The sequence below is a fragment of the Bos grunniens genome, chromosome 9 (assembly GCF_055505025.1).
Source record: "Bos grunniens cultivar Pamir isolate PY7600 chromosome 9, Bosgru_T2T1.0, whole genome shotgun sequence".
Classification (NCBI taxonomy): domain Eukaryota; kingdom Metazoa; phylum Chordata; class Mammalia; order Artiodactyla; family Bovidae; genus Bos; species Bos grunniens.
In genome coordinates this window covers 76,824,473-76,835,556 of record NC_141173.1, presented here as the reverse complement: position 1 = coordinate 76,835,556, position 11,084 = coordinate 76,824,473, and the positions used below count along the sequence as shown (strand labels likewise).

The following is an 11,084-nucleotide window of genomic DNA, read 5'->3' as shown; positions in this document are numbered from 1 at the left end:
TTTTCTTTTCTGTCTCACTCAATACTTTAAGTTACCTGAAAGCAAGATTGTTTCATAGTTACTGCTGTCCCCAGCATCTAGACACCTATGGCACAGATCAGGCATTCAATATTTTTTGAAAGAATGAATCAGTGAATGAATGAATGAGTCCTGTCTATGACTTTTTTCACATGTGACTCAGCTAACCATGTCCTCCTTTTAAAAAACCACTCTTCTATTAGTTGCTAGGGGAATTATTCTCCCTGGCTTTCATTCTAACCTCTGTCAGTTGTTCTGTGGCTTCATATCTTTAAATGATGCACTTTCTTGGGGGTCGGTTAGTTCCTTTCATTTTTTTTTAATTGGAGTATAGTTGCTTTACAAGGTCATGTTAGTTTCTGCTGTACAACAAGGTGAATCAGCCATATGTGTACATATATCCCCTCCTTCTTGAGTCCCCCTCCCAACCCCACCCCTCCAGGTTGTCACAGAGCACAGAGCTGAGCTCCCTGTGCTCTTCAGCAAGTTCTCACTAGCTATTTTCCACATGGTAGTGTATATGTGTCAACGCGAGTCTCCCAATGCGTCCTCCCCTCCCCTCCCCTCTCCCCACTGTGTCTGCATGTCTGTTCTCTATGTCTGTGTTTCCATTCCTGCCCTGCAAATAGGTTCAGCTGTACCATTCTTCTAGATTCCCTTCAGGGGTCACAGCCTTGTGGAGAAGGGGCTTGTGTAACTCAATGAAGCTATGAGCCATGCTGTGCCGGCTTCCTAAGGTCCACTTGACTTCACACTCCAGGATGTCTGGCGTTAATATACAACAGTTGTTTTCCTTTTTCTGACTTACTTCGCTCTGTAGGACAGACTCCAGGTCCATGTTCCTTTCTTAGCAATGTTTATTTTACCTGGGCAAGCGCACCTGCAGCTTTAACTACAACCTTATCTGTACCTCCCATGCTGATCTCCCTTTGTTCTTCAGACCTGTGTATCTAACTGCCTTCTGATTATCTCCATTTAACCATTTTGTGGGGACCTCAAGTTTATAAGGTGAAACACTGGACTCATAACTCCTGTCTCAGTGATGCTATGGCTATCCACTTATTCATGAAAGCCAGAGATATGGAAATTTTCCTAGATAGTCTCATTTGATCAGATGGTCATTCTTTTAGATAAGTCTTACAAGATATACCTGAAATGTGTCCTCTGTCATTTCTGGGGGCAGAAATAGGGAGTCCTGCCCTCTTTCTCCTGAAACCCCTTCACACACACACAGAGTCAGCGAGCCCTGGGTCTGAGCATGTACACACAGAGCTGTGATTAGAATCAGGATGTTGCAAATACTTTCAGGGCTTCCAGTCACCGGTGAGACAAAGCTGTTAGTCTCCCCTCTGCCAGTAGAGATGAGACATTGGGGAAGGAGTGCTGAAAGCTAGGATAGGATTCACATTAATGGCTTCCCTCCCACGCCTCCCACTCCCATCTGAGAAACTTCTCCCTCAAACAGAATAAAATAAAACAGAAGAAAAAGTGATGAAAAGGAACTAAAAAATATTTTGATTGGGGCAATTCCAACCACATATTTCAAAATTGCTGGGTAACTTCCCTCTCTCTATTTCACTGTGCTGAGCATCCCTCCACAAAGACTTGTCGTTTCAGAATTGGAGGGTGTTGCCTTTTCTCGGCATCATTTTAATACAAGTTTATCAAATATCTGACTCCCCAAGGCACTAACCATACTGTAGACGCATGAGCTAGGACAGCAGAGAGGTGGTGGGGACAGAGCTGGATCCAGGAAGAGATCCCCTGACTTCCTGGACTTAGACGGGGTCACCAGGCCCTTTAGTGCCACATTATCTGTGACATTTGAACTTACTCATGGTGATACTTCTTTACTGCGATATTACTCCTCTCATTCCAGTTCTAGGAAGTGGCCTGGATAGGAGTTGCCACTGAAACACCAGAAGGGCGAAGCTTCAGATAATTTTAGAAGGTTTGGGCTTACTGAAGGCAAAAGGAAACAACTCAAGGATTTTAAGCAGGAGAATGATTGGATCAGTATAGGGTTGGAAATAATATAAGTAGCCAATATTTATTAGTGCTTATTATATACCAGACATTGTACCAAATGCTTCATATGGGTTATCTTACTTAATTTTAAAAGCAGCTCTGTGAATAAGTACTCTGAGTTTTCTTCTCCTTACAGATACTGAAATAAAGACCTAGAGGATCATTTGGTCAACTTCTCACAGATAAGAGGAGGGGAGATGGGATGCAACCCAGGTTCATTGGATCCAAGTCCATTTCAGCCATCACCCTAAGCCCAGAATCATAAAGAAGGAAATTCATAAGAAGGTATCTTTAGCATAGGTTGTTTTTTCCTTAGGTGAACCTCCACCATCCTCCGTAGTCCCGTTTTTTATAAAGCCACTTGCCTGTGTTGAAGCTACATGACAGTCATATCCAAATATGCCAGGCTCTCTCCTGTCTTTGAGCCCTGGTCCCCCTCAGGAAAGTGACCACCATGGTGGGCACTCCTAGCCCTTCAAGACTTCCCAGTCACCACTTCCAGCCTATCCTCTGACTACTCCTCTCCATTCCCTGGCCCTGTACTGGGGGTTAACACAGATATCCATTGATCTTCAAACTTCTTTACTTTGATACCTTAAAGTTACTTGAGAAAGTAAGTACTGCCATGTGTATCTTCAACTTGACGTTCTGAAATTTGTCATTGTAAGCTTAAATAGCGGCAAAGGATGTAATTTCTTACATATTGTAAATAATAGGCTTTTAGGAATGAATTGTCACATGACTTTTTAAAACCTATCCAATGGAAAGCAAGTACCATATCATTTGGCATTCATCATCAGATTCATCAGAACTCTAATTCTAAACACTCTAGGTCAGTCTTTCCTTCCTATTCAACAAAGAAACATAACAGGAGTTTTTAACAGGTGAATAGAAACAGTTGACTTGCTCAGTTGTAGGACAGAAGGATGGCAACCCACTCCAGTACTCTTGCCTGGAAAATCCCATGGACAGAGGAGCCTGGTAGGCTGCAGTCCATGGGGTCGCTAGGAGTCGTAGACGACTGAGCGACTTCACTTTCACTTTTCACTTTCATGCATTGGAGAAGGAAATGGCAACCCACTCCAGTGTTCTTGCCTGGAGAATCCCAGGGACGGGGGAGCCTGGTGGGCTGCCGTCTCTGGGGTCGCACAGAGTCGGACACGACTGAAGCGACTTAGCAGCAGCAGCAGCAGGACAGAAGGAAAGAAAATATGGCCCAGGCTATGCTTTCAGAGCCTGGAAGCCCCAGGGGCGAAGGAGGTCTCCATCTAGCACAAGTGCATGGACATGGAAAAATTAACTTATAAAGTATTCTGATGCAGCATAGGCAGCAGTGTCTATTCTCTTTGTTGGTTCTATAGCAGGGCATGCTATAAGAATTGGGTAAGATTTTTATAATAAGGTGTTGAATTTATTGGGTGAACATGGCCAATACTTTGGTCCCTCTATTATAAACATTTAAAGAAGGGCCCGTGTTATTAAATTTAGTTTTTGAGGTGGTGAAAGAGCCTGATTGCTTATCACTGGTGGTTAAAACCATCTTTTTTTCCCCAAGAGGTAGTGTGTATGGCAGTCAGATAAAGGGCCTTGGAGTCTTGTTTTGTTTTTCGTTGCTGAGTAGTGTCCGACTCTTACAACCCCGTGTACTCTAGCCTGCCAGGCTCCTCTGTCCATGAGATTTCCCAGACAAGAATACTGGAGTAGGTTGCCATTTCCTTCTCCAGGAGATCTTCCTGACACAGGGATCGAACTCGTGTCTCTTGCTTTGACAGCCAGATTCTTTACCACTGAGCCACCTTTGGAGTCTAAGAGATTTGAATTTAAGACTCACCATTTTATCTACTGTGGGAACTTGAGCAGCTAATCTGAGGTTTGCTTTCCTTGTCTCTGGAATGTTCATACCTGGGATTTATAACCAAAGTTCAAATTCCTGGAAGAAAACCCAGCTTGGATTAGGTGTTCTCATGGCTAGAGCACCAAGAATTGATTGCAGCAAGAAGCTGTCCCCATTTCTCATCCCAGATCCTGGGTCTCTTGCAGGGCCTACATCCTCAGGATGGGACATGATGCTGGGGAGAAAAGCTGGGTGAAGTAATGATGAAGCTAGTGATCCAACTCAGGGGGTCTTGATGAAGTGTCATTAGCACCTGTAAGAGGATAAGTGTTTGTTTCCAGATCTCTTCCCTACCTGTGCTAACCAGAACAAATGCCCAAGTATTCCTTTATCAATTATCCTAGACTCATTTTATTTAGAATTCCCTGGTACTTCAGTGGTTAAGACTCTGCCCTTCCAATGCAGGGGGCATGGGTTTGCTCCCTGGTGAGGGCATCCCAGGTGGTGCTAATGGTAAAGAATCTGCGTGCCAGTGCAGGAGAGCTATGAGGTGTGGATTTGATCCCTGGGTTGGAAAGATCCCTTGGAGGAGAACACAGCAACCCACACCAGTATTCCTACCTGGAGAATCCCAAGGACAGAGGAGCCTGGTGAGCTATGGTCCACAGGGTTGCAAGGAGTTGGTTGGACACAACTGAAGTGACTTAGCGTGCATTTTATTTATAGACAGTTATACACTGTGAGTTGGAAGAGGGCCAAATGATCTCTGGCCCTAAAAACTCTTCCTTAGCTGGCTGCCCCAGTGCCTGCAGTTCCCAGACTGATTAGAATGGTTGCTTTGGGTAGAGCATTACAGGTCCAAAAGACCTTATTGGAGTGCTAAGAGGTAACCTCAGACACTCATATGTTAGCAAGACTAGCTCATCTATCAGATCAACCAGCTTTCAATGAGCTAGGAGTTGGATCCCCAACTCATTGAGTGGCAGGACAAGTACATTTTGCTGGAAATGAGGGGGGAGGAAACACTGCACTTGAAACATTAAGCAGTTCACAGGCAGAGCCAGACCACAGAAGGAAAAAGAGTGATAAGCAAGAGATGAAAGGGAGGTGAGGAAGGAGGAGGAAGGCAGGGACTGGAGGAAGACAGGCTCTTCATACTAACACCTGCCTGATGTCTCCGGAGGGTCCCCAGGGAGCACTGACAAGCCATTCTCTGGTCATAGGACTTTAAGAAATGATAAACCAAGAAGTTTCTACCCCTAAAAAGTCTTCTCAGATTTTTAATTATGCTTGCTGCTGCTGCTGCTAAGTCACTTCAGTAGTGTCCAACTCTGTGCGACCCCATAGATGGTAGCCCACCAGGCTCCACCATCCCTGGGATTCTCCAGGCAAGAGTACTGGAGTGGGTGGCCATTGCCTTCTCCAATGCATGAAAGTGAAAAGTGAAAGTGAAGTTGCTCAGTCATGTCCAACTCTTTGCGACCCCATGGATTGCAGCCCACCAACCAGGCTCCTCCGTCCATGGGATTCTCCAGGCAAGAGTACTGGAGTGGGTGGCCATTGCCTTCTCCAATTATGCTTGTAGGCCTATAAATCTTAGACAAAATGTCAATCATCATCTCCATCATAATATTGATAATAATAGCAAATTCTTCTTGAGGACTTGCTTCAAATACTATAGCCAAAGAGCCAACAAGCACATGAAAAGATTCTTGGTATTACTAATCATTGTGATCAGTCACTAAGTCATATCTGACTCTTTGTGACCCCATGAACTGTGGCCTGCCCAACTCCTCTGTCCATGGGATTTCCCAGGCAAGAATACTAAAATAAGTTGTCATTTCCTTCTCCAAGGGGTATTCCCAACCCAGGGATCAAACCCATGTCTCCAGCTTGACAGGCAGATTCTTTACCATTATGCCACCTTTGAAGCCCCAAGTATTATCGTTTGTGCTTTACATGTGGTGGGTAGTTCACAGAATCCTCACAACCCCACGAGCCAGTGTTGTTCTTGTAGATATTGTTCTAGAGATGAAAAGGCTGACATTTAGAAGAAGTTAAGAAACCTGGCTCACTGAATTCTCATTGGAATTCTTGCTTTGACTCCAGTATAAAACCCTTAACCACTAAGGGTTATGTCTTGAAGATGGATGACGTTCCATAGCAGGGATTGCCCAACTTTTCTGGGTGAAGGGCCGGATAGGAAATATCTCTGACTTTGTGAGCCATGTGGTGTTGAGCCATATGGTGTCTTTTCCAATTACTCAACTCTATGCATGAAAGCAGCCATAGGTGATATGTAAACAAGTAGGTATTACATAAACAATAAAATTGTATAGGAGAATGGATTGTTCTAAAGAGGCTTGAGAGACTTTCCTGGTGGTCCAGTGGTTAAGACTCTTGCTTCCACTGCAAGGGGCACTGGTTTGATCCCTAGTTAGGGAACTAAGATCTTGCATGCCACAGCCAAAAAATCAAATCAAATAAAGAAACTTCAGAAAGGTAAGGGCTTCCCTAGTAGCTCAGGGAAAAGGTAAAAATAGTATACAGTCAAAATGACCCTTCAAATAACAGTAGTTGCTTATAAGGAGGGTAACTACCTTTAACAATATGTTTATAGCTGGGCCGATTGAATCACAACAGCAGAGAATGAATGTTTTTGTTTCTCTTTGCATTTCAGTGGTGATCCCTCTGTTCTTTTGATGGTGGAGACCAAGTCTACTTTGAAATGGAGGAAGAGAAATAGAGGACATAAAGGATTCTCCTACCACTCCTTCCTTTTTTGTGTGAGGTAAGTGTGGTTAAGTTCCAGTGAGAAAAAAAGGCATGTGTGGTGCCTGTCCATTGAAAGCTTTTCCCCAGATGATTTAACTCACACTTTGGGAAGGGACTAAAGCATCTTATGGACTTAAAGTTTCCTGAACATTCTTGAGAAAATGCTTGCCTGAGAATGCATTTCTAGCTTTTCTCTCTGACTAAGGGAAAGCTGCACTTAGAAAGAGCTGGAAAAAAAGAGGTTTGTTGCTGAAAAATTAGACTACATGGCCCTGGAAGCTGCCGACTGACCAGATGTTGTAGGGATACAAGTTGTTGAGCTGTGGATATGGTTTCTTTGGAAGCATATACCGTGAATCCCATGAGATCTAAAGGAGAAAGATAATTTTCTTTAGATTCACTATAAAAACTCAACGTGCATTGATTTCAGGGCAGCCAAGACTAGTCTACAGAGGAAATATGCATATTTGAAAGACCTGGGAAAGTCCTTAAGAAAGGCCCTTAAGCACCAAATATCTCCCAGCTAGAGATTAGGAGCTCACTAATTCAGATTTATTTCTTGTGATTATACCTGTGCTTTCCAAGACTGTTGTCTTCAGCTACAGGTGTCTTTGGAGGGATGAATGGGGGATGCAGACCTGTGTGATGGTCAAGGACCAGGTTCACAATTTGCTGCCTGGTCCCATCCAGGCTCTGCCTTTTCTTAACCGTAACCTGGGAACACTCTGCCCTCTAATCCTAAATGTCTTCATCTGTAAAATGAAAGTAATAGTAATGCCTACTTCTTAAAAATCTAGTAAGGATAGTATTGCATAAATAAAACATTTTGCTTAGTGGCTATCATACAGTTAGTGTTCAATGAACCTTACCTCTTGTGTATGACAGGCCATTATTACAACTTTATTAGCCCTTATGAGTAGAGCACATTTAATAGCTCCCTAGGAATATTGGCTACGGCACCCTACTCCAGTACTCTTGCCTGGAAAATCCCATGGACGGAGAAGCCTGGTAGGCTGCAGTCTGTGGGGTCGCAGAGTCGGACACGACTGAGCGACTTCCCTTTCACTTTTCACTTTCATGCATTGGAGAAGGAAATGGCAACCCACTCCAGTGTTTTGCCTGGATAATCCCAGGGACGGAGGAGCCTAGTGGGCTGCCATCTATGGTGTCACGCAGAGTCGGACACTACTGAAGTGACTTAGCAGCAGCAGCAGCAGCAGGAATATTGGACAGGCAGGAGGGAGAGGGAGGAGAAGGGAGGGGGAGGGAGAGGGAGGGAGGGGGAGGGAGGGAGGGAGGGGAAGGGAGGGAGGAATCTTACTTGCTCCATGAGGAAAATACAGGCACAGTGTGTACATGGGTCAGGCAAGAGAAGCAAGTTTAGGCATGAGATGAACCTGGACTCCAATCCTGATTTTGCTACTTGCAGTTCTTGGGATATTGGGAATTTATTTAGTTCCCTGGGTTCTATTTCCATTGAAAAAAAACAAAGACAAAAACCCAGAAAATAATCCTGCCAGCTTTCTAAAGCACTAGCTGGAATAGGCAGGGAGAGAATAAATGAATACATGATAAATAACAGCTACCTTATGTGTCCCCAACACATCAGAGCCCTTCTTACTAATCATGGGAAGGTGTTGGGTATCAGGTGGGAACTCAGCATCCCAGTGAAGAGTTCAGCACAGTGTGGAAGGTGGTCCTTAGAATGGGAGATAGAAGCCAATCAAGGACAACCCTCATTTCACAAGTTTATTGTCATTATCAAAGTATTTTAGTTTCACAGCAGCTTTCTTTTCTTTTTTAAATTATATCCTGGACATATGTAGGATGATGGCTTTTAATGCTTTGGATTCAGCTTTCTGCAAATGGCACACAAATCTGATGAAGGAGTGAACACAGCTGGTGTCAGAGGCTTGGAGGTGAAGGCCCTCATTCACTCAGAGAGGACAAGGTGGGTGGGAAGAGGGACTGATGGGGATAAGTGCGAGGGTGTGAGTGTGCAAGGAGGGAGATATTTTGAGGTTAGATGTAAATATCTACCATGACTTGTACCATAAAGAGAAAACAGCTGAGAAGTCATGTTGTAAATCACCATGGTGTGATCACTGACCTAGAGCCAGACATCTTGGAATGTGAAGTCAAGTGGGCCTTAGAAAGCATCACTACGAACAAAGCTAGTGGAGGTGATGGAATTCCAGTTGAGCTATTCCAAATCCTGAAAGATGATGCTGTGAAAGTGCTGCACTCAATATGACAGCAAATTTGGAAAACTCAGCAGTGGCCACAGGACTGGAAAAGGTCAGTTTTCATTCCAATCCCAAAGAAAGGCAATGCCAAAGAATGCTCAAACTACCACACAATTGTACTCATCTCACACGCCAGTAAAGCTATGCTCAAAATTCTCCAAGCCAGGCTTCAGCAATATGTGAACCGTGAACTTCCTGATGTTCAAGCTGGTTTTAGAAAAGGCAGAGGAACCAGAGATCAAATTGCCAACATCCACTGGATCATGGAAAAAGCAAGAGAGTTCCAGAAAAACATCTATTTCTGCTTTATTGACTATGCCAAAGCCTTTGACTGTGTGGATCACAATAAACTGTGGAAAATTCTGAAAGAGATGGGAATACCAGACCACCTGACCTGCCTCTTGAGAAACATGTATGCAGGTCAGGAAGCAACAGTTAGAACTGGACATGGAACAACAGACTGGTTCCAAATAGGAAAAGGAGTATGTCAAGGCTGTGTATTATCACCCTGTTTATTTAACTTATATGCAGAGTACATAATGAGAAACGCTGGACTGGAAGAAACACAAGCTGGAATCAAGATTGCCGGGAGAAATATCAATCACCTCAGATATGCAGATGACACCGCCCTTATGGCAGAAAATGAAGAGGAACTCAAAAGCCTCTTGATGAAAGTGAAAGAGGAGAGTGAAAAAGTTGGCTTAAAGCTCAACATTCAGAAAACGAAGATCATGGCATCTGGTCCCATCACTTCATGGGAAATAGATGGGGAAACAGTGGAAACAGTGTCAGACTTTATTTTTCTGGGCTCCAAAATCACTGCAGATGGTGACTGCAGCCATGAAATTAAAAGACGCTTACTCCTTGGAAGGAAAGTTATGACCAACCTACATAGCATATTCAAAAGCAGAGACATTACTTTGCCAACAAAGGTTCGTCTAGTCAATGTTATGATTTTTCCAGTGGTCATGTATGGATGTGAGAGTTGGACTGTGAAGAAGGCTGAGTGCCGAAGAATTGATGCTTTTGAACTGTGGTGTTGGAGAAGACTCTTGTGAGTCCCTTGGACTGCAAGAAGATCTAACCAGTCCATTCTAAAGGAGATCAGACCTGGGATTTCTTTGGAAGAAATGATGCTAAAGCTGAAACTCCAGTACTTTGGCCACCTCATGCGAAGAGTTGACTCATTGGAAAAGACTCTGATGCTAGGAGGGATTGGGGGCAAGAGGAGAAGGGGACGCCAGAGGATGAGATGGCTGGATGGCATCACTGACTCGATGGACGTGAGTCTGAGTGAACTCCGGGAGTTGGTGATGGACAGGGAGGCCTGGCGTGCTGCGATTCATGGGGTCGCAGAGAGTCGGATATGACTGAGTGACTGATCTGACCTGATTTGATCTGAAAGTATGGAAACTAAAAAACTGTCTTGTTTGAGTTCAAGACCATGTTGTTTGTCTCATTTGAAATGAAAATAACCTCTTATTTCAAAGAACACTGTATTTTTTCCAAGTTAGTAATACATTGACAGTTCAAAATCAAAATGATATAAAAGGTACACAGGAAGAAGTCCACTTCACACTTGTCCCTTCCCATCAATCCTGTCCTCTCTTACTTCCTACTTTTCGTACTACTTTTGGTGTGTTGACTTATTTATCTTTCCAATATTTCTTTTTGCAGATGCTGACAGATAAGGACAGAACATACTGTTCCCACCCTCCTCATTTTATTACACAAAAATGCAGCCCACATTGTATTGAACTTTGCACATTGCTTTCTCTGCTTAACTGGACAGCCTGAACACCTCTGTACATTGGTACAGAAAAGGCGCTCATTTTGTTTTTTTTTTCACAGCTGCAAAGGATTAATTTTGTAAATATGCCATGTTTTATTTGGGTCCCATCCAAACCCTGTCACAATAAATAGTCTTGTACACTTTCACTTACTATGTGTGCAGATGTAACTGTTGGGAAAAAGCCCAGATGTGGGATTGCCAGATCCAATGGCCACTGAGCCAGATTCTCCTGCACAGGCCTGCATCATTTCCCCCTTCGTGATAAAGGAATGCCATTTTTATCTGTATTTCTCATATTAATTTGTAACCCATTTAGCTACAAATATTTCTTTTTCTATGAAATGTCTTTTATGTGCTTTGCCTGCTTTTTCATTGGATGAGATTGGTGCAT

At 43.6% G+C, this 11,084-nt stretch overlaps 1 long non-coding RNA gene across 2 annotated transcripts; it reads left to right on the top strand.

Moving 5' to 3' along the window:
- The first annotated feature begins 2,179 nt into the window (after positions 1 to 2,179).
- On the top strand, positions 2,180 to 10,844 carry LOC147366211 (uncharacterized). Of its 2 annotated transcripts, XR_015132439.1 has the most exons (4): positions 2,180 to 2,331; positions 6,561 to 6,671; positions 8,482 to 8,606; positions 10,579 to 10,844. It is a non-coding gene; the product is annotated as an uncharacterized LOC147366211 (long non-coding RNA). The 2 variants fall into 2 exon arrangements; XR_015132440.1 differs by lacking the exon at positions 8,482 to 8,606.
- Positions 10,845 to 11,084: the final 240 nt, after the last annotated feature.